The sequence below is a fragment of the Cryptomeria japonica genome, chromosome 2 (genome assembly GCF_030272615.1).
Source record: "Cryptomeria japonica chromosome 2, Sugi_1.0, whole genome shotgun sequence".
NCBI classification, from domain to species: Eukaryota; Viridiplantae; Streptophyta; class Pinopsida; order Cupressales; family Cupressaceae; genus Cryptomeria; species Cryptomeria japonica.
Window position 1 is genome coordinate 422812433 of NC_081406.1, and position 19285 is coordinate 422831717.

Sequence of the window (19285 nt, forward strand, 5' to 3'; positions counted from 1 at the left end):
TGGTTTGTGTCAACGATGAATCTACTCAAATCTAGCCTATCTTGCAACTTTGCATTGCATGTAACTGATGCTTTTTGCACCAAGTGAAAAAAATGCTACCATTTGATTATGGCTTCAAGTTGTCAAAAACTGAGATAGTTCATTTTGTAGATGAGCCTCATGTGATCCTATAGGTTCAAATAGATAAATCATTTGCATCCTGGATTGTGAGAAACAGTCTGTCAAAGCTCGACAATTTTTTGGACTCGGGGCACTTTAGAGATCGCACCGGTAGGGTATGGCTCTCGACGTTCTGGCTCATTGGGAGGCACAACAGGAGAATGCCTAGCATAAAAATTCCCACCTGGACGCGCTCCCGATTCTAGTTTGTGCCCATGATGAATGGAATCAAATCTAGCCTATCTTGCAACTTTGCATTGCATGCAACTGATGGTTTTTGCACCAAGTGAAAAAACGCTACCATTTGAAAATGGCTTTGAGTTGTCAAAAACTGAGATAGGTCATTGTAGATGAGCCTCACGTGACCCTATAGGTTCAAATATATAAACTATATGCATCTTGGATTGTGAGAAATGGTCTGTCAAAGTTTGACAATTTTTTGGACTCAGGGCACTTGAGAGATCGCACTGATAGGGTATGGCTCTCGATGTTTCAGCTCGTTGGGAGGAACGACGGGGGAATGCCTAGCATAAATATGCCCACCTGAATGCGCTCATGATGTTGTTTTGTGCCCACGATGAATGAAATAAAATCTAGCCTATCTTGCAACTTTGCATTGCATGCAACTGACAGTTTTTGCACCAAGTGAAAAAACGCTACCATTTGAAAATGACTCCGAGCTGTCAAAAAATGAGATAGGTCATTGTAGATGAGCCTCACGTGACCCTATAGGTTCAAATAGATAATCATATGCATCTTGGATTGCGAGAAAAAGTCCATCAAAGTTTGACAATTGTTTGGACTCAGGGCACTTGAGAGATCGCATCAGTAGGGTATGGCTCTTGATATTTGAGCTCATTGGGAGGCACAATAGGAGCATGCCTAGCATAAACCTGCCCACTCAGTCATTCTCATGATGTTGGTTTGTGCCCACAACAAACGAAATTAAATCTAGCCTATCTTGCAGCTTTGACAACTTTGACAACAACTTAGCAACTTTTACATCTTTTATCCAGATGACCCCAAACTTTCACAAATGGCTCCAAACTTTGATAACTTTGACAACAACTGAGCAACTTTGACAATAACTGAGCAACTTTTACATCTTTTATCCAAATTACCCCAAACTTTCACAAATGACTCTATTAATTGTCCCAAATCACCTTATTAAGATGAAACAATGGAAAACAAGAGAAAAACCCAAATTTGACCATTGTGAGCATGAGGGTGCTCTCGCACCACTCACATTGACAAATATAAAGGAAAGGAATCAAAAGCATCTAGTGACCATTACCATGGATCAAATCTGATCATTACCATTGAATTTCATTTTGATTGAGGCAAGGAGTTTTGTAGGGTTAATTCAATATTTTAGAAATCTTATCAAACTATATTCCACAATTTCAATGCTTTATATCATAGATTTTTGTTGTATTCATATTGTTGATTACATAGACAAATATTCATTTAACTTTATAAAAGGGCAGCCACCAAATACACCAAATAGTTTGAGCAAAAAATAACCGTATCAATTATAAATCAACATTTATATATATCAAAATGCACAATGATTGTGTATGTATACAAAAAAGGCATATATGCCAAGCCAATACATGTTTTACAAAAATGTGGCATATGCCATGTCCAAATAGATATACAATAAAAATGTAGAATATATCTAGATGTATTGGTCATTCAATGACCACAACTAACACTATATGATCCTATACTTGTGGTGGATCATCAAAATTGAGCCTCTTTGATGTAGTACATGGCTCTGTAGATGGCTGCACAACCACAATTCAAAAGCCAAGTTAGAATCCTTTTGTAGAAAATAGTTCACAATTATCAACATAACTATGCATTTAACTATAATTTCTTTGCAATTGAATTATAGATTACCTCATCTGCTGATCTGGGATCTGCTGTCTTCTTTCTCTTTTCCTTGTCAGACTTAGGAGTTTTGTTAAAATGGAACTTCAAAGGATCCAAGTTATGGCCGAACCACGACGGGGCCTATTGTAGAGTAAATACAATTAATACAAGGTACTAACATATATAGATTAAAAACAGTAAAAATCTACAATATATAGAACAAAAGTGTATTGGAGCCTAAGATTCTTCTCCAGTAGAGTTAGGAGGGCTCACCATTGATGGAGCAACTGTGGCTATTTCCTGTATGAAAAATGATGAAGATTAAATAAAATTAATATAATGATAAGTATTGAAGGTTAAATACAATTAATACAAGGTAATAATATATATAGATCAAAAATACTAAAAATCTACAATATATAGAACAAAAGTGTATCGGAGCCTAAGATGCTTTTCCAGTAGACTTAGGAGGGCTCACCATTGATGAAGAAACTATGGGTATTTCCTATGTGAAAAATGATAAGATTATAATTTATCTAAACTTCACATGCACACGTGCATATAATCATCAAATAAAGAAAATAAAGTAGAGATACTTACCTCTTCCCTCTCTCGATCCTCTGTCATATCGGGTGCATTCAAAAATTCTATAAATACCAATTATCGTTGTATATAAAACAGATAAAAAACACTGATCAATCTACAAGTTCCAATTAAGACAATTTCAAATTTTACAAACAATTGTGTCAATTAAAAATGTGTTCAATTACCTTTTGGCGTTTAGGCATCCTCGATGGTTTATTTTGCCCAAGAGGAGTCCTAGACACCCGTGGGGTACCCTAAAACAAACAAAATTAGCACAAGAGATATTAGTAGATAATATTAAACATAATTTAACAAATCTAAAATTAAATGACTTGCATATTCAATCAAGAGAATACATAAAATAAGGTGTGCAAAATATGATATCGCATAGCTTTCTAGGTCAAAATCGATCGCCAAGAGGGTGACATTATCAATCTAGGACATTTGGTCCCCTGACAACGCCTACAAAACACAAAATAAATATGCATTAAAGAGAGTTAGTATATCTTATAATTTGTTTTGACTTCAAAGTACTATTCTATTTTAACATGTTACAAAATTTATACCTCAGGCGTTGAAGTCAGCTGCAACAACTGTGGGAGGAATATCAAATGGTGTATTAACACCCACTGTTGCATCCTGAGATGCATATTGTTTGTATCAATTTAAATCGATCTATAAATGAAAATTCATTTACAATTACAAATTTTAAGTGATTGGTAAATAAAATGTTATCAATTCAAATCAACACACCTGTGTCTGCATCTGACCACCAAATACCATATCCATCAAATTATTGGCCAGTGCCACATCCTTTGTAGTGCTAGTGTGACATCTACTCCCGCAAATTGTACACAGATGTGACATGTAACCATCTTCACTAGCCTTGACATCCATTCCACAGCATATACCTGAACAAATGGGACACACATGTTGAATGGGTTGACCAAGGCCAAGTGGCTCAACTATTGGATGATTGTCTGAGCCAAGAGGGTGTGATAACTATGTCCCATGTTGAATAATGACATCAGTCAATGTTGTGTCCGCTTGAAGAGTCTGTAGCTCCATCGACTCTTTCAAGGCTACTGGGATCATCACATGCACCACGGGTTTGGGTGCTAGGGGGATGCGATTCTATGGGTCTAGTACCCTCTGGGCTCTAGGTCTATCTTGGGCAGAGCCGCCACCTCTACCCTGGAACTCTCTCATATCAAAATTGTTTGGCTGCTCATTAAGGATAAACTCACAATATAGTTTCCTCAAAAAATATAATGGAATCTCGAAATTATTACAAGGTGGTTGGTCAAAGACCATCCACCACCTATCCCAAAAAGCATTTTTCAATGGCAAATGGCTACACCAATGTATAGGAAACCTCTTTCAATTAAGAGGTAAGGTATCACATGTTTTAGGATCAATAAAAAGAGAAAATATTTGTGCTTTACTTATATTTTTCTTTTTCACTTCATTATATGATAACCCATCAGCATAAAAATCACGACATTGATCCCTATAGATTCCCCATTTTGTAATTTGATTGGAAACTTCATTGGCACTACTAGCCAATGATTCTAGGGTTGTAGCAAGGGATGCATAATGCTCATGCTTGGATGTTTTCAATCTATTCACCAGTCTAGTTATTTTGGCAGTGTTTTATGCTAACTAGTTTATCAGATCCTCCTATGTAGCTTGTGAATGATCTATAGGAGGAGCTGGAGGTGTATCCTGACGGTTTGGTTGTGGGTTCTCCTGTGGATTTTTCCCTAAGTTTTGAGGCATGTCTTGCTAGGGGGTAGGATTTTCATAATCTGATATTCGTAACAAAAAATTAAAAAAACAAATCAAAACCAATGAATTTGAATTTAAATTGCAAATAAAATTAATCAAATGCATAAAATAAACAAATAAAATATGTTTCTTACCTCTTTCCATGGTGTTTTTGTGTGATTTTCTAGAGCTCGTGCACATTTTTCCATTTTACAAATCCTTATCTTCACTTGCAGTTGCGGGTTAAAATGACCCAATCGGTCGCAGTGAAAATAATTTTATTGACAAAGAAGCACGTATGCGGTTTAGAAACTAAAACTGCATACGGGGTTTTAGTTTCTAAACCGCGTATGGGGTTTTAAAAACTAAACCGTGTGTGTGGTTAGTATACTATAAACCCCATACGTGGTTTATCTTCTTTTAGGCTTGGCAAAATGAGCCTAAACGCGTACGGGGTTTTTTAAATTTGAAATACCTCATACGCATTTTTTTTTTCAAGTTTTTTTGGGGGTGTATCCACTTTTTTGCACACCATCTTGGTGCACACACTCATTAAGAAAGACTGATGAGGATGGAATTTAGTTGGTAGGTTATGTGGTGAAGCTACTTACATATGCTGATGATCTTATCCTAATTTCAAAATCAGAACAAGGGCTAAGAGAACATTTGAAGGCATTAGAATACTTTTTCCAAGAAGTTGGGATGCAAGTGAACATCTTCAAGACCAAAGTCATGATTTTCTCATTAAAAAGAAAGGATAAGCAAACTACCTTTCTCTTTGAAGGCAGTCCACTAGAAATAGTGAAAGAATACAAATATCTCGGGATTGACTTCCACTATAAGCTCTGTTGGGAGACTTGTAGAACAAAAAGGATACATGGAGGTTGGAAAGCTTCACGCTTGCTTCAAAATAGGTGCATAAAAGTTGAACTTTGGCATTGGAAAACCAAAAAAATCCTTTTTGGTCTGCTGGTCACACCAGTGATCCTTTATGGTTGTGAGGTGTGGGGGGGCAGCATATTAAACTGTAGCTGGAGACAAATAGAAAGATCCAGAAACATCTGATAACAAGTAATCTCAAAGTTAAGTCCACATTCCCTTATGAAATTCTTCTAGCAAAAGCAGGAACTTTCCCATTGGAAGCATTAGCAGTAATACGATTGATAAGTTATTTAAAGAAGGTTGAAAACATGGATAACCAACATTGGCCTAAAATGGTGGTGGCGGGGATGGTTTATCATAGGAAAAAAAATGTGGATGAAGCAAAACAACTATTGGATGAACAAGTGGGGCATTGATTTGCATGAATGTCCTAATACCAATAGTGAGATAAAAAGTTACGTGATCGAAAAAGTTTGGACTGTCATGTGGACAAATCAGATTGGGCGAAAAAAGTGTATTACATAAAAGAGTTTAACCCAACAAAGGACCATGGTGAAAAATCAAATCTGGGGGCAACTATCAAAGGAAAAGTGAGGTTGTTGGTTGCACAACTAAGGATGGGGTCACATCATCTTAGATGTGAGACTGGTAGGTGGAAAATACCCAAGGAAACTTGGGAAGAAAGATTTTGCACGTTTTGCAACAAGGGGGCAGTGGAAACAGAATGACACTACATAATGGAATGCTCTACCTATGAGGATATTCATACCCAATACAAGCATAGTTTAAAAGTTGACAACATACACCAGTTATTTGAGGAAGACAAGATTAACCAGACAATGAGTCTTCTCGTCAAAATCAGTAGTAGGAGATCGAACATTGAAAGGAATCTGAAGATAATTTAGGAGTGTTCATCTTGGTCCCATAGACTGTTTAGTCTCGTGGACGTCATTAAAATCTTTCATTTCATTTCAAGAGGTTCAACCCATATCATGGATGGTCCCCATGTGGACTTTCAACGAGTGCCATCTCTATTGTATATCACGTGTTTGAGAATTTAAGATAATATTAATGCTTTGATATGACATTCTTAAAAGTTATTCCATGTATAATTAGTATATAATAACAATGTGAATATCACAAAATATTTTTTATATTTGATAAATACATGAATTATATTATATAAGTGATTTAAAATATTTATACTTTAAAAAAAAATTACCATTTTTTTTAAGAAATGTACATTCAATTTTTTAATTTGGATTTTGATTGATTTTGAGAAATGAATTAATTTATGTTTTATTTTACTAGGCAATCAAATTTATTCAAATTGGTTTTATATACATATCCTACTTTGTATTTGTTCAATTTTCTTAATAGTTTTTTACAATGATTTTATTATTGACAAATCTTATATGTTCAATGAGAACAAATATAATGTATGAAAAATTTATGTTAAAGATTAAATTAATAGATATACACTTATGAACTATTGTAAAAAGTACTAGAAGTCATGCTACTATATAAGAGGTAAGTCCTTTTAGTTAGAGAAATTAAAAATTAATTTTCATAATTCTTTGAAGTGTTGGAGGTGATTTCTATTTTCACATTGAAAACTATAATTTATTAGTGGCACATGAAAACTCCTAGAGTTTATGCATAAGTGTATGAGACTTAAAATCATCAAACTTGTTAAAGATTAAAACATCATTTATGCTATAGTCTTATTTATTATCATGTGTTTGCAACACTCTTGTAATGTGTCCTTGGACACATAGGATGCAATTGGAAATTCATTTTATAATTTCTTTGAGAATTTTGACTTTAGCTGTAACTGCATTGACGAAGAAGGTATAATTAGTGGTAGTTACAAATGTAATTTAAATAATTTTGTCAACTTGGAGGTGCAAATTGAGTAGTGGAGCATCTTGAATATTGGTGGGTTCCATTTGGGTTGAGTGATGATTTTGTATGCCTACCTTGAGATATGGCCAATTATAGAAGAGTTACAAGTCAAAGATGTTGTTCATTATTAGTATAGAGGTTTTTTTTTCCCATTCATAGCTCATTGGGAGTTACACTTATTATTCTTGGAGGAGCCTCTTCATTTTGGACATGAGACTTTTTATATTTTATTATGGTTTGATGGTCTTTTGTTTTGGGAAAATATTTGTGGTGTTCTCTACAAATTGGAGATATGAGATAGTAGTTTTATGATTTTGTTTATAGGTACACATGTCCTTGGAGTGCAATCAAAGATCAAAGTGTTTTGATTAAGCTAAGTTGGTTTTGATGGAACCATAAATCCAATCATAAAAGATAGAACAATTCAAATCCATCACAATTTTCCAAATGGGACAAAAATAAAATAAATACAGCTAAGTTGAAAAGATAGAACAAAAAAAAATGCAATCAAGTTTTCAAGCACAAAACAAAACCCAAGATCTGTTGGCATTGTGTTGTCATTGATGTCAAATGGTATGGAATGACTACCGGTATGAGTGATGTATGCGCAACACTGTCAAGGAGGAGTATAGGTTGAGATATCTTTGATATCACCTTGTGCTGCAGGACATAGGTAAGGTATGGATGAATGACCATTGGAGTCATCAGTACACAAGTTAGTGCCTGACTTGCATGGATGAGTTGGTAAGGTGATCTGTACTGGTATAGTATATCACCAGTAAGGAAAGGATGTCAACTAGTAAGTGATGTGTTGACATGGAGAAGATAGATCAACCAAGTGAGTGGTTGTCAGCCTGCAAAGCTCATGACCGGTGTACAGCTGGAGGGCCAAGGTGCTTGAGATGTTGTTTGTGATGAAGAGGCAGAATGTTACCTAAATCACATCAACACTGGAGGAGAAGAATGAATAGGTCACAGGTATGCAGTGGGGTTGCAGAACAATAGGACTCCCACTAGATGAAGATACAATCATCATGAGAAGCAATGACTGACACTAAATGTGCCCACACTAGATCACATGTGCCTGCTTGAAGATATGTTGCACAAACAGGGAAGTCACATGAGTACATTGCAGATGCAAAAGACTCCCCATTTGATGAAGATTTGAATAAGATAGGTTAGCAAGAGTGTTGAGCATTTGAGTAGTTCACCGGAAGAGAAGCAGAGTGCAAGGTTGATGACATACCGATTTGAGGGTTTAACCGGCAGGGTTAGTAAACCGACATAAAAGAGGAACTGGTAGAGTGTTTGGTTAGTGATCCTATCTAGACTGACATGGAGAACCAAGCTGGCAGTTGGTTGACGTGAATGTGATATGGAGTCAAAGTGGTGGACTTGCATGCAGTGGTAGATGGAATGAACACCGATAAGGTAGTTATAGAGTTAGTCGACATTAATGGTAGATCCCACAAATCACAGGATGTGTTGTAGAGTTGTTGTAGTGGTTTGTGGCTCGAGGCCTCAAGGACAACTAAGAACCAACTCAAATTGATTGAGAAGATCGAGGCAGATGAAGGAAACAACTAGACCAATCTAGGTGTTTTACCAAGAAATCAACTGACAAGGTAAAAAACAGATTGCCAAAGATAGAAGGAATAATCAAGAAGGCAAGAAAATGGTGGTGATAAGGAAACAGATGTCTGGACGATCAGATCGTGCAAAGATCTGATTGATTTTGGTTTACCTCGAGGTAAGTTAGGAAACCCTAACCGCTCAAAGTTTGAATTGGTTTTTGGTGGGAAAACCAGACTATGAATATGAAAGTCAAAAACATAGATGGTTGTTGTTGGATGAGTGAGTAGAGTTGCTGCATAGAAGAAGAGTGTGCTACTGCGAAGTGATTGAGTGTTACTTCTTCATGTGAGATCAAATCAGTCAAGTACTCGATGAATATCTGAGAAAATACTGAGTGTGAGAGATAACTAGGTTGAAGTGTTCAACTAGTAGCAGCTTAGAACTGGTAGTGAGTATACTGGCAGAGCAAAAGTGAAGAGAGTTGTAGAGAAGGCAAACAGTGAACCGACAGAGTGTAGTACCGGTGAAGAGCAGAATAGTGAGGAGGAGATCCAGTAAAGCAGAAGGAGAGGAGAGGTGAACCGGTAGAGTTTACCGAGAGTGAAGCAACATATGAGAGCAGTAGGAGAAGTGTACCGGTGTAGCAGAGAAGGTATCTCACTGGAAGAGTAAGGTATATGAAATGGTTGCAAGATTCACTTGTAACAAGATAACTACTTTTGTAATTGATGTTTTTCATGGTGGTCACTGAGTTGTTTCTCGGTACAGGGGTTGTAGCCTATAAACTATGTAGGGGTTGGTGCTCCTTTGAGTTGAAGCTCATAAATCGGGGGTTGGTGCTCCTTTGAGTTGAAGCTCATAAATCAGGGGTTGGTGCTCCTTGAGTTGGTGCCCTAAATCAGGGGTTGTAGCTCCTTGGGTTGGTGCCCTAAATTATGTAACAGAGTTTCATTGTGAGGCTAGATTGGAGTAGTAGACTCCATCAACATTACTCACCGAGGTTTTTCCCATCTTGGGTTTTCCTTGTATATGTTGGTGTTATGTGATGTCCCCTTTTGTGATTGCATTTGTGATTGGTCTCCCCATTAACTGGTAAGTCTGTTATGAGTTAGACCTAATAATTGGTATACTCACATAAGTCAATTAAAGGGAAACAGTTTGAGAACCACTTATTCACCCCCCCTCTCTGTGGTGCACTGTGTCTAACAATTGGTATTAGAGCATAGGTTCCTAGTCAGATGAGTTTTCTCTAGCTTGGGTAGATTCTGGCTTAAGGACACAATGGTTTGTCTAGTGTCAATCCTTGTTCCTGTGTTTGATGGTTCAAACTATTCTATTTGGAGTTGCAGAATGGAAGTCTTCCTATCCTCTCTAGGGTTTGATGTATGGATGTTGATTATCAATGGTATCCCAAGGAAAGTCAATACTCCCTCCGGATCTAAAGATGAAAGAAGATGCATATGTAATGAAGAAGCCATGAAGGCCATATCCAGTGGGCTCACCGGTGATGTTTCCTCTCAGGTGGATAGATATAAATTAGCAAAAAGTCTATGGGATAGACTAAAGAAGCTCTATGGAATTGAACCTTGCACCACTGAATCAGCTTGTGAGAGTGATAAAAACAATGTTGAAGATACATGTGAAGATGAGAGAGGTAGTTCAGATTGTTGCTACAAAATTGGTGATGTGGAGAGTCATCTCTTCACGGCCCATGAGACTAATATTGAGAGTCACACATCAAAAGGGGATAATGCAGATAGATCCCACCGGCATGATGTGTTTGACAACAACACTGAAAAGGAAGGAGAAGGATAAGAAAAGGTAAACAGATCTAGCCGACAAGATTTATTTGGAAATGATGATGAGGAAGAACAAGATGTAGAATAGATCTTGAGTGTGAACTGGTAAGTGCTCTAGAAGAGCTTCAAAATGTTTTGATTAAGTAAAAGCAGGTATTTGAAAGGTACCCAAACCTTGTACAAGCCAGGAGAACATAACTGCGAGAAAGAAAAGTGCCTGATCACTTCAGAAAGACAAAAAGACCCCATCAAAAGGGATCAACTTACATAACATATCATAAAAAACCAGAAATAGACAGCGAAAGGAAAGCATAGCGACAGAAAAAAGATAGAACCAAGCACCCCTGCAGAAACAAAGATAGAGACCTAAATACTTTTCATGATTTCCTCAGCATGAACAACCATTTAGTTCATGTTGTTTGCCAAGGTCTTTAATTCCTCCAGCTCATGACCTTTGATGTTGCCCTTGATCTTTGTGTTAGCTCTGGTCCTCTTTTCATGACCCTTCTTGTTCGGCTGCTCTTTATCACCATCCTTCTCAGCATTGTTCTCAAACCTGTTGATTAGGATGTTCATGTTATCCACTGAAGCTTTGAGGATCTAAAAATTTTGGTCTGCAATCTTCTTAACATTGAGTTCCAGCCTATCGATTCTGCTACCCAAGTTATTCATTTTATTTTCCATTTCCTTTCTATCTCCCATCTCATTGACCCTTTTTTCCGTTGCTATGATTTTACCCACCATACATTCAATAGCTTCTGCATTGTGCAGGACAATAACTAGTTCTTTAACATGTTCCGCCAGGGGCTTATCACCAACTGTAACTCTTGTGATAGCCATCGTATCTGTCTTCAAACTATTGATATCCTTCACCATGGTAGCGATGGTCTCACAGAAAGCTTTTATAGTATCATTATCACCAATACTACTTTTTAGAGCTTCAAAATGTTAGAAATGATTTTAAAATCTATAAAAAATCAGTTCATGAGGATTGCAGCCAGTTGAGAACCTGCTTTAATGTATCAAACCAAAAGGTTGGTTTACTGACCACTCAATTAGAAGAGATAAAAATATTGACAGATGATTTGAAATCAATCTCAGACTCCAAGGAAAGTGAAAGGGAGAATCTGAGAAATGAATATAAGCTATTCAAGAATGCTACTATAGTAGAACATAATTGGCTGACAAAATGCCTTGAGGAATTTGAGAAATGCATCTTAGAGTTGAAGTCTCAGGCAAAGAACACCAAGGTTTGCCAGTGTGAAGATCTAGCATCTAGGCTAGAAGTTAAAGATAAATAATGTTAGAAGCTTCTTGGAGAAATGGAGACTCTCCAAAATGACCTTGAGAAGTCAAGGTAAGAATCCGGTTTGATGGCAGAAGTGATGCCTTGGATAAAATGTTGAAAAAGAAAAAGCATGCCAAGGACACTGAAGGATTAGGAAGTGGTGTCAGTGAATGCTCCACCAACAAGAATGTCCCCCACAATGACATTCAGTTTGTCTCCTCAAATGGAGAGAACAAGGGACAAACCTTCACAGTCAGAAATGCTCCCCGGAAGAAGGTTGACCTATGAACAACCGGTGAAGACTTGCAGACAAGAATGAAGACCGGTGTTGCAAGAAGGAGGAACAATGCGGATCCTAAAGGTAAAGGGAAGATGGGAGAAGACAACTTAAGTGGAAGTAGGAAAATGAGGAAGCAACAAAGAAGACCTCCCACCGATAGAGGACAAAGTAATGCTACCACCCACAGGGCTAAACAAGTTTGGGAAAAGAAGAGATCAAATGGAAGAGCTGCACAAAATGGACAACCAAGGATCCATTCTCAAAGAAGAAGAAATGGGGATGCTAAACCGGTAAGATCTCCTCATGCATGTAAAAATAAATTTGTAAGTCATATGCCATCCTTTACCAGTTATTGCTTTGCATGTAATGCTTATGGTCATAGGGCAGAGGAACGTAGAAAGAGGTCTAGAAATAATAATACAGGATCTCATGGACATCATGCATATTAGCAAAATGTATCCTGGAGTAGATACATGCATGTCCCCTCTCCCAGTTATGCTAGAAAAAATCCATTTGCTGTTGTATGTTATAACTACAATGGATTTGGGCATAGAGAGTTTGAATGCAGGAAGAGGAACCTGCAGTCACATGGAGACCGATATAACTATACTCTGTAGAAAGGTCAATTTAGAGCATATGGAAGTCAGAGATTTGCATGGAACTAAAGGAGAATTGTCCCTGCAGGAGAAAAAGGTCCATCGGTTCCAGTTGCTAAACACAACAACATGACTAGGAGAAGATGGCCAAATCAATATATTAAGAGATTTCCCAATCATGAAGTTGGGATGGATGTTGTGTGCTACCATAGCACTACTTCTAGCTGTGATGGAGAATCAAGAAATAGAAGGACTCATTAGAAATGGAAGGAAAGACCTGCTCCCAATTCTGAAAATGGGAAGATGAATGAGACCAGGTAGGTATGGAGGAAGAAGACCATGGACCGACACTGTGCATCCAATGCACATATGATATATCCTAAGGCCTAAAGGAGATGCAGGATCTTAGGGGGAGTAATACACTGAACTTGTCATTCACCCCCTCAGTGATGAAGGCAATAGGTAAGTATGTTAGGATAACCGGTGAACAACTGAGAGGGGGGGGTGAATTGGTTGTTAACAGATTATAACTTTTAATCCACAATACAACCTTAAACAAATCAAGTACCGGTAAAGCATATACAGATACCGATAAAAAATACAACTTAACAATTAACCAGATAATCAATGAAAAAAACCATACCACATAACACCATGATTTGTATGCGGAAAACCTAGAAAGGGCAAAACCACGGTGGGAAGCCTACCCATAGTTAGATGATACTTCTGCAGAAAGTATGTGTTACAATGAGGGGCCTGCACTTGCAAGAAGGCACACTGCCTAGAGCGTACTTTTCATTACAAAAGAGTCTCATTGACTATAGAGAGGCTAAAACCATCTCAAGATAAATGGACAACAATCCAATAGAGTGAATTGCTAGAAATAGCATCTACCATGCTTGATTACAGTCTCGGTTAAGCTCGGTGTCGGAGGACTAAATCCTCTTCTGAATCCAATTTGATCACCAATGATCGACCAACTCCTCTGCCTAAATGATATTACAATATTCACACATTACATTCCTTGACCATGACCTTTCCAATTACCATGATACTTTACAAAGAGTTTCTACCTCTTATTTATACAAACTCTAAGGCCTAAACCGATTAGGTCGGCCACCTAAAGATATTACAATAAGATCATTACATAATTCCATAGTACAATGATATGCCATGTCGGCTTAAGACCAAAACAATAATAACAAATCCATAAATCATCTCGAAACATCCCGATAATGTGTAGAGTATACGTTAGCATGATACCGGTCCATAACCTAGATAGGTACTAGACCTATTCTGGGTTCACCATGCCAAAGTAATGTCTTCAAGCATTTGAAGCACGATCAAAGAACATCTTCAACATCCTGAGATCCATGAAGAAGCTACACCAATAAAAACTATGCATCCTATCATGATTCCTTAATGAAAGCTATGCCAGTAAAGCCTTAAACCAGTGCCGGTAAAGGTTTACTAGAGTGTATGATAGCATCCGATTACCAAGCCAATACCAACTAACCAAAAAATTTGCATGGAGCATATAACACTTGAAATCAAATATACTTCACTGATCCAAACATGTTGGAAGTGTCCAACAGATAGTCTCTTTTGTTGGTAACACTAGATATTCTACCTGTAACCAAAACTTGTTTGCTGGTAACCAATCATAATAGCTAGTATTGACATCAATGAAAAAAATATCAATGCAACACATAATCAATTCATCCATATTGCCAACAAAGTACATGTTGCTGCTAGCATGAAGGAAGAAAATGAGAAGATAAGTGTGTGTAGAGACTGACTTGACTACACACCCACAGATCAGAGCTGAATCACTACTTTTGTATCAATGTATGACAAAATAACAATTGGAATCAGATACAGAGTAACATAGAATGTCAAGAGTCACAGAAAGGTGCTTCGATAGTGATAGTGGATCAGTACTGGAAACCGGTATGTGCTGGATGTTACCGACATAAATACTAATAGGTACTTGCAGGTTATGTAAGACAATAAAGTTGGAGATCATTGCAATAGATCTGGTAGAATGGAATGTGGAATTCATATCTGAGGTGGTATTGGAAAAGACCTGAATGACATATGTTGTCCTAGTGGTTGATCATGCAGGATCATGTCATAAGTTGTGGTGGATTTAATGGAATTGAAAGATCATCAGATGATCACATAGATACAACTCATCCGATATATGGAGAAGATTAGAGCCCTCAGTATTAGACCTCATCGGAGTTGAGAACTTGAGATGTATGACTTAGGGGGAGTTCAAGTGGCTATGATGCAAAGTCGGGATGCTTGAACCTGGAAGTGTAAGTGCATTGATTGCCAAAACTGTAGATGATGGAAGTTACAGTAGGAATACCTTGAAGAATTTCTTTGTAAGGGGTATCTACCTGTCATTTGGTTGGTTGTATTGATAGTACAATCACATTTGATTCCTACTTGTCAGTTGGCTGGTTGTATTGGTAGTGCAATCATATTTGATTCCTAAATAAATTTGGGATCAAACGAGAAGAGATGTAGGTTGTCCGACAGGTGAGTAGTGTTCACTGGCACATCCCTCTGAAATTGAGTCTTTTAATAAATGGTATAGAATTTGCATGCTCAATTGGTGTCAGTTGATGGTTGAGTCCTCCATCTCAAGTGTTGTGACTTGAGAAAATGTAACAAAATATAACAATTGGTATCAAAGAAGGAGAGACATTTCATAAAGATGAAGGGGGAGAAAGAATTCTATCAATGCCTGCCAAATACAAGGAGGAATGATATCCTGACAGTGCCCTTTGCCATTGTTGTCAAAGGGAGAGAAGGATTTTGTAGTATATGACATACTACTTGTGTTGAGAATCCATGGATTAGAAAATGGGGGAGAAGGATTATGTCAGATACTACATGGGTTGACATCAATGCCAAAGGGGAAGATTGTTGGCATTGTGTTGTCATTGATGTAAACCGATATGGAATGACTACCGGTATGAGTGATGTATGTGCAACACCGTCAAGGAGGAGTACAAGTTGAGATATCTTTGATATCACCTTGTGTTGCAGGACATCGGTAAGGTAAGGATGAATGACCACTAGAGTCACCGGTACACAAGTTAGTGCCTAACTTGTGTGGATGAGTTGGTAAGGTGATCGGTACTGGTACAATATATCACCAGTAAGGATAGGATGTCAACTAGTAAGTGATATGTTAACATGGAGAAGACAGATCAACCAAGTGAGTGGTTGTCAGCCTACAAAGCTCATGATCGGTGTGCAAGCTAGAGGGCCAAGGTGCTTGAGTTGTTGTTTGTGATGAAGAGGTAGAATGCTACCTAAATCACAACAACACTGGAGGAGAAGAATGAATAGGTCACAGGTATGCTGCAGGGTTGCAGAACAACAAGACTCCCACCGGATGAAGATGTAGTCATCATGAGAAGCAATGACTGATAGTGAATGTGCCCACACTGGATCACATGTGCCTATTTGAAGATATGTTGGACAAACAGGGAAGTCACATCAGTACATTGCGGATGCAGAAGACTCCCCATCTGATGAAGATGTGAATAAGATAGGTTAGCAAGAGTGCTGACTATTTGAGTAGTTCACCGGAAGAGAAGTAGAGTGCAAGGTTGATGACAAACCAGTTTGAGGGTTTAACTGGCAGGGTTAGTAAACCAACAGAAAAGAGGAACCAATAGAGTGTTTGGTCCATGATCCTATCTATATCAACATGGAGAACCAAGCTAGCAGTTGGTCGACATGAATGTGACATGGAGTCAAAGTGGTGGACTTGCATGTAGTGGTAGATGGAATGAACACTGATAAGGTAGTTGCAGAGTTAGTCGGTATTAATGGTAGATCCCACAAATCATGGGACGTGTTGCAGAGCTATTGCAGAGGTTTGCGGCTCAAGGTCTAAAGGACAACTAAGAACCAACTCAGATTGATTGAGAAGATCGAGGAAGATGAAGGAAACAACAAGACCAATCTAGGTGTTAGACCAAGAAAACAATTGACAAGGTACAAAGAAGATTGCCAAGGATAGAAGGCGTAATCAAGAAGGCAAGACAATGGTGGTGATAAGGAAATAGCTATCTGATTGATCAGATCAGGAAATATTTGATTGGTTTTGGTTTACCTTGAGTCAAGTGAGTCTAATGTTTGAACATGAGATAGATTTGTGAAGCCATTTATTTTGTCTTTCAATAATTGCTCGAGAAATGTTATCTTGTAAGTCGTTGGACTTATGAGAGAGATGGATGCCCCCTTAGAGTGCCCATCCATAGATGTGACAAAAATAGAGAAGCATCTAGTAGGTGAAGCTAACTATTTATCAACCGCCTTGAGCAACATGTGGCATGTCGAAGCCCAAGGAATAAGAGGAGCTATGTGAACAAGATCTTGAGAAATATAATTAGGAGTTAGGTGGGACTCACCAAGAGGAGTTGGAGTTATAGTAGTAGCAAACACTTAATTTATGTCAACCCTGGGTAAACCTCTTCAAGAGCATGAAAGGGAATGGGAGAATAATACCAACATCTTGAGAGGAATTTCCATTAGAATAATTGATAGCCAAGTGAGCATTGTGATCATTTTGACACCATTTAGTCACAACAATGTGGCAAGAAAGTGAACAATTTGTAACCAAGTGGCCGATGAAAAAAAAATTGTATTTGAAGGGGAGACCTTTATAGTCAACTAGTTGAGTCCAAGACCTATATCGCACTATCAAAATAATCTCTATGAAGAGACTTGTAGATATCTATGTTCATCAAAATAGTGGAAAACATAGAGTGAGCCATGGAGGTAGTAGAAATCTACCTTAAGGAAGTGACTAATTGCATTATCAATGACTTCATAGTAGGTGTCTTCCTAGAATTGGAGATAAAATTCAATATACTTACCTAGGCTAACTTGAAAGAGATTTAAAAAGGGGGTTGAATGAAATTAAACAGTTGACGAAGTGAGAGCACCCCACAACAAACCCTTTCATCAAGTATTGAATCTCTATCCTTTGAAGAGTCAAGGCGCAATAAGAACAAGGATATATAGCTCAATTTTTCACTAATGAGAGACTCTTAAGATTCCATAACCCAATTGTGTAAGTCAATAAGAAGTAAAAAATTGTTAAATTTGCAAACCAAGGTTCGACAAAGATAAAAATCTTCATTTTCAATCATGCCTTGTCCACAAATTACAAGAGAAGATTTTGAAAAGAGAAGGGCCAATTTTTATTCTCACAAAGGTTAGATAAGAACCTTCAAACCAACAATGATCAAATAGGAGGTAAGACTCAAACTTAAAGCACCAACCTAAGAAATAAGACCCCCACTAGGAGACTTCCTAGCCATTAAGACATTCAACAAAAAAATGATACCAACAATGCCACCAACAAAAGACATCAAACTAAACTTGTTACAATTGTCATCACAGCCAAAGGAAAAAGCCAAGGCACGCTAGAAAAGCAGCTACAAAATGTAAGGGGGCATTGTTTTCCAAAACTCTTGAACCAAAAGGTGTAACATTGATGCAACCAAAATAATTGTACCCATATCATTGTTTCAATGGAGAGTGGTAGGTTATTTTTTTGAAAGGTTTATTGTTTCTTTAACAAGAGTGTAGAGGGAGACATAATGTAATTGTTTTTGAAAGGTCCCATTTGTTGTCCTTCTATTTCTTTTTGAGAGACAAATTTAAGGTCCAAATCAAAAAATTATATCACTCATTTAGCCATTGTTTTGGAAAAATAAATTTTAGAGAATAGACTTTTAAGAGGAGAAAACATAGCAATCACATGAGATTTAGCATGAGAAGATAATTATCTAAAATTTTGTGTTGCAAAAACAAGAGCAAGGTGTTGCTTTTTCAATGCAAAGTATCTAGTTTCATTATCAAGTAAGATGTAACTTATATAATAAACTTCGCTCTCTTTACCATCATCATGATGTTGAGCTAATAAAGTTGTTGAAGCATGAGATGATGTTGAAGTATAAAGTATAAAATGCCAACCGTATACAACTGACATCAAAATGCGAGGATTAACCAAATGGATTTTAATTGAATCAAAAGAAGTTTGACAATTTTTATTCCATTGAAGCATACGTTTTTTTTTATAGAGATGTGTGAAAGGAAGGGTATGATCAATTGATTGAGAAATGAATCTTCAAACCAATCTTCCCTTGAAGACTATGAAATTGAGAAATATTTTTAGGCAGAGGCATGTTCTTGATTGTATCTATATATGAGTATTGACTTCAATTCTAAGATTAGAAACTACAAATCTGAAAAAAAAATTAGTGTCTACACTGAATAATAACTTAAGCAGATTTAGACTCTCGTATAGAGTTGAAGATGTTCAAGATAAGACAAAGACCATGAATATGATCTTGGCAAGTTATATATTTATTCAAGATGTAATCAACATAATCTTCTAGGATTTTGTGAATAAATTCATGAAAAATAAGAATCATCATAAGTTAGTAGGTTTCTTTGGCATTCTTCAACCCAAATGGCAGATTAAATAACCAAAATCACCCTAGGAGGTAGTGAAATTTATCTTAAATTTGATATTTTG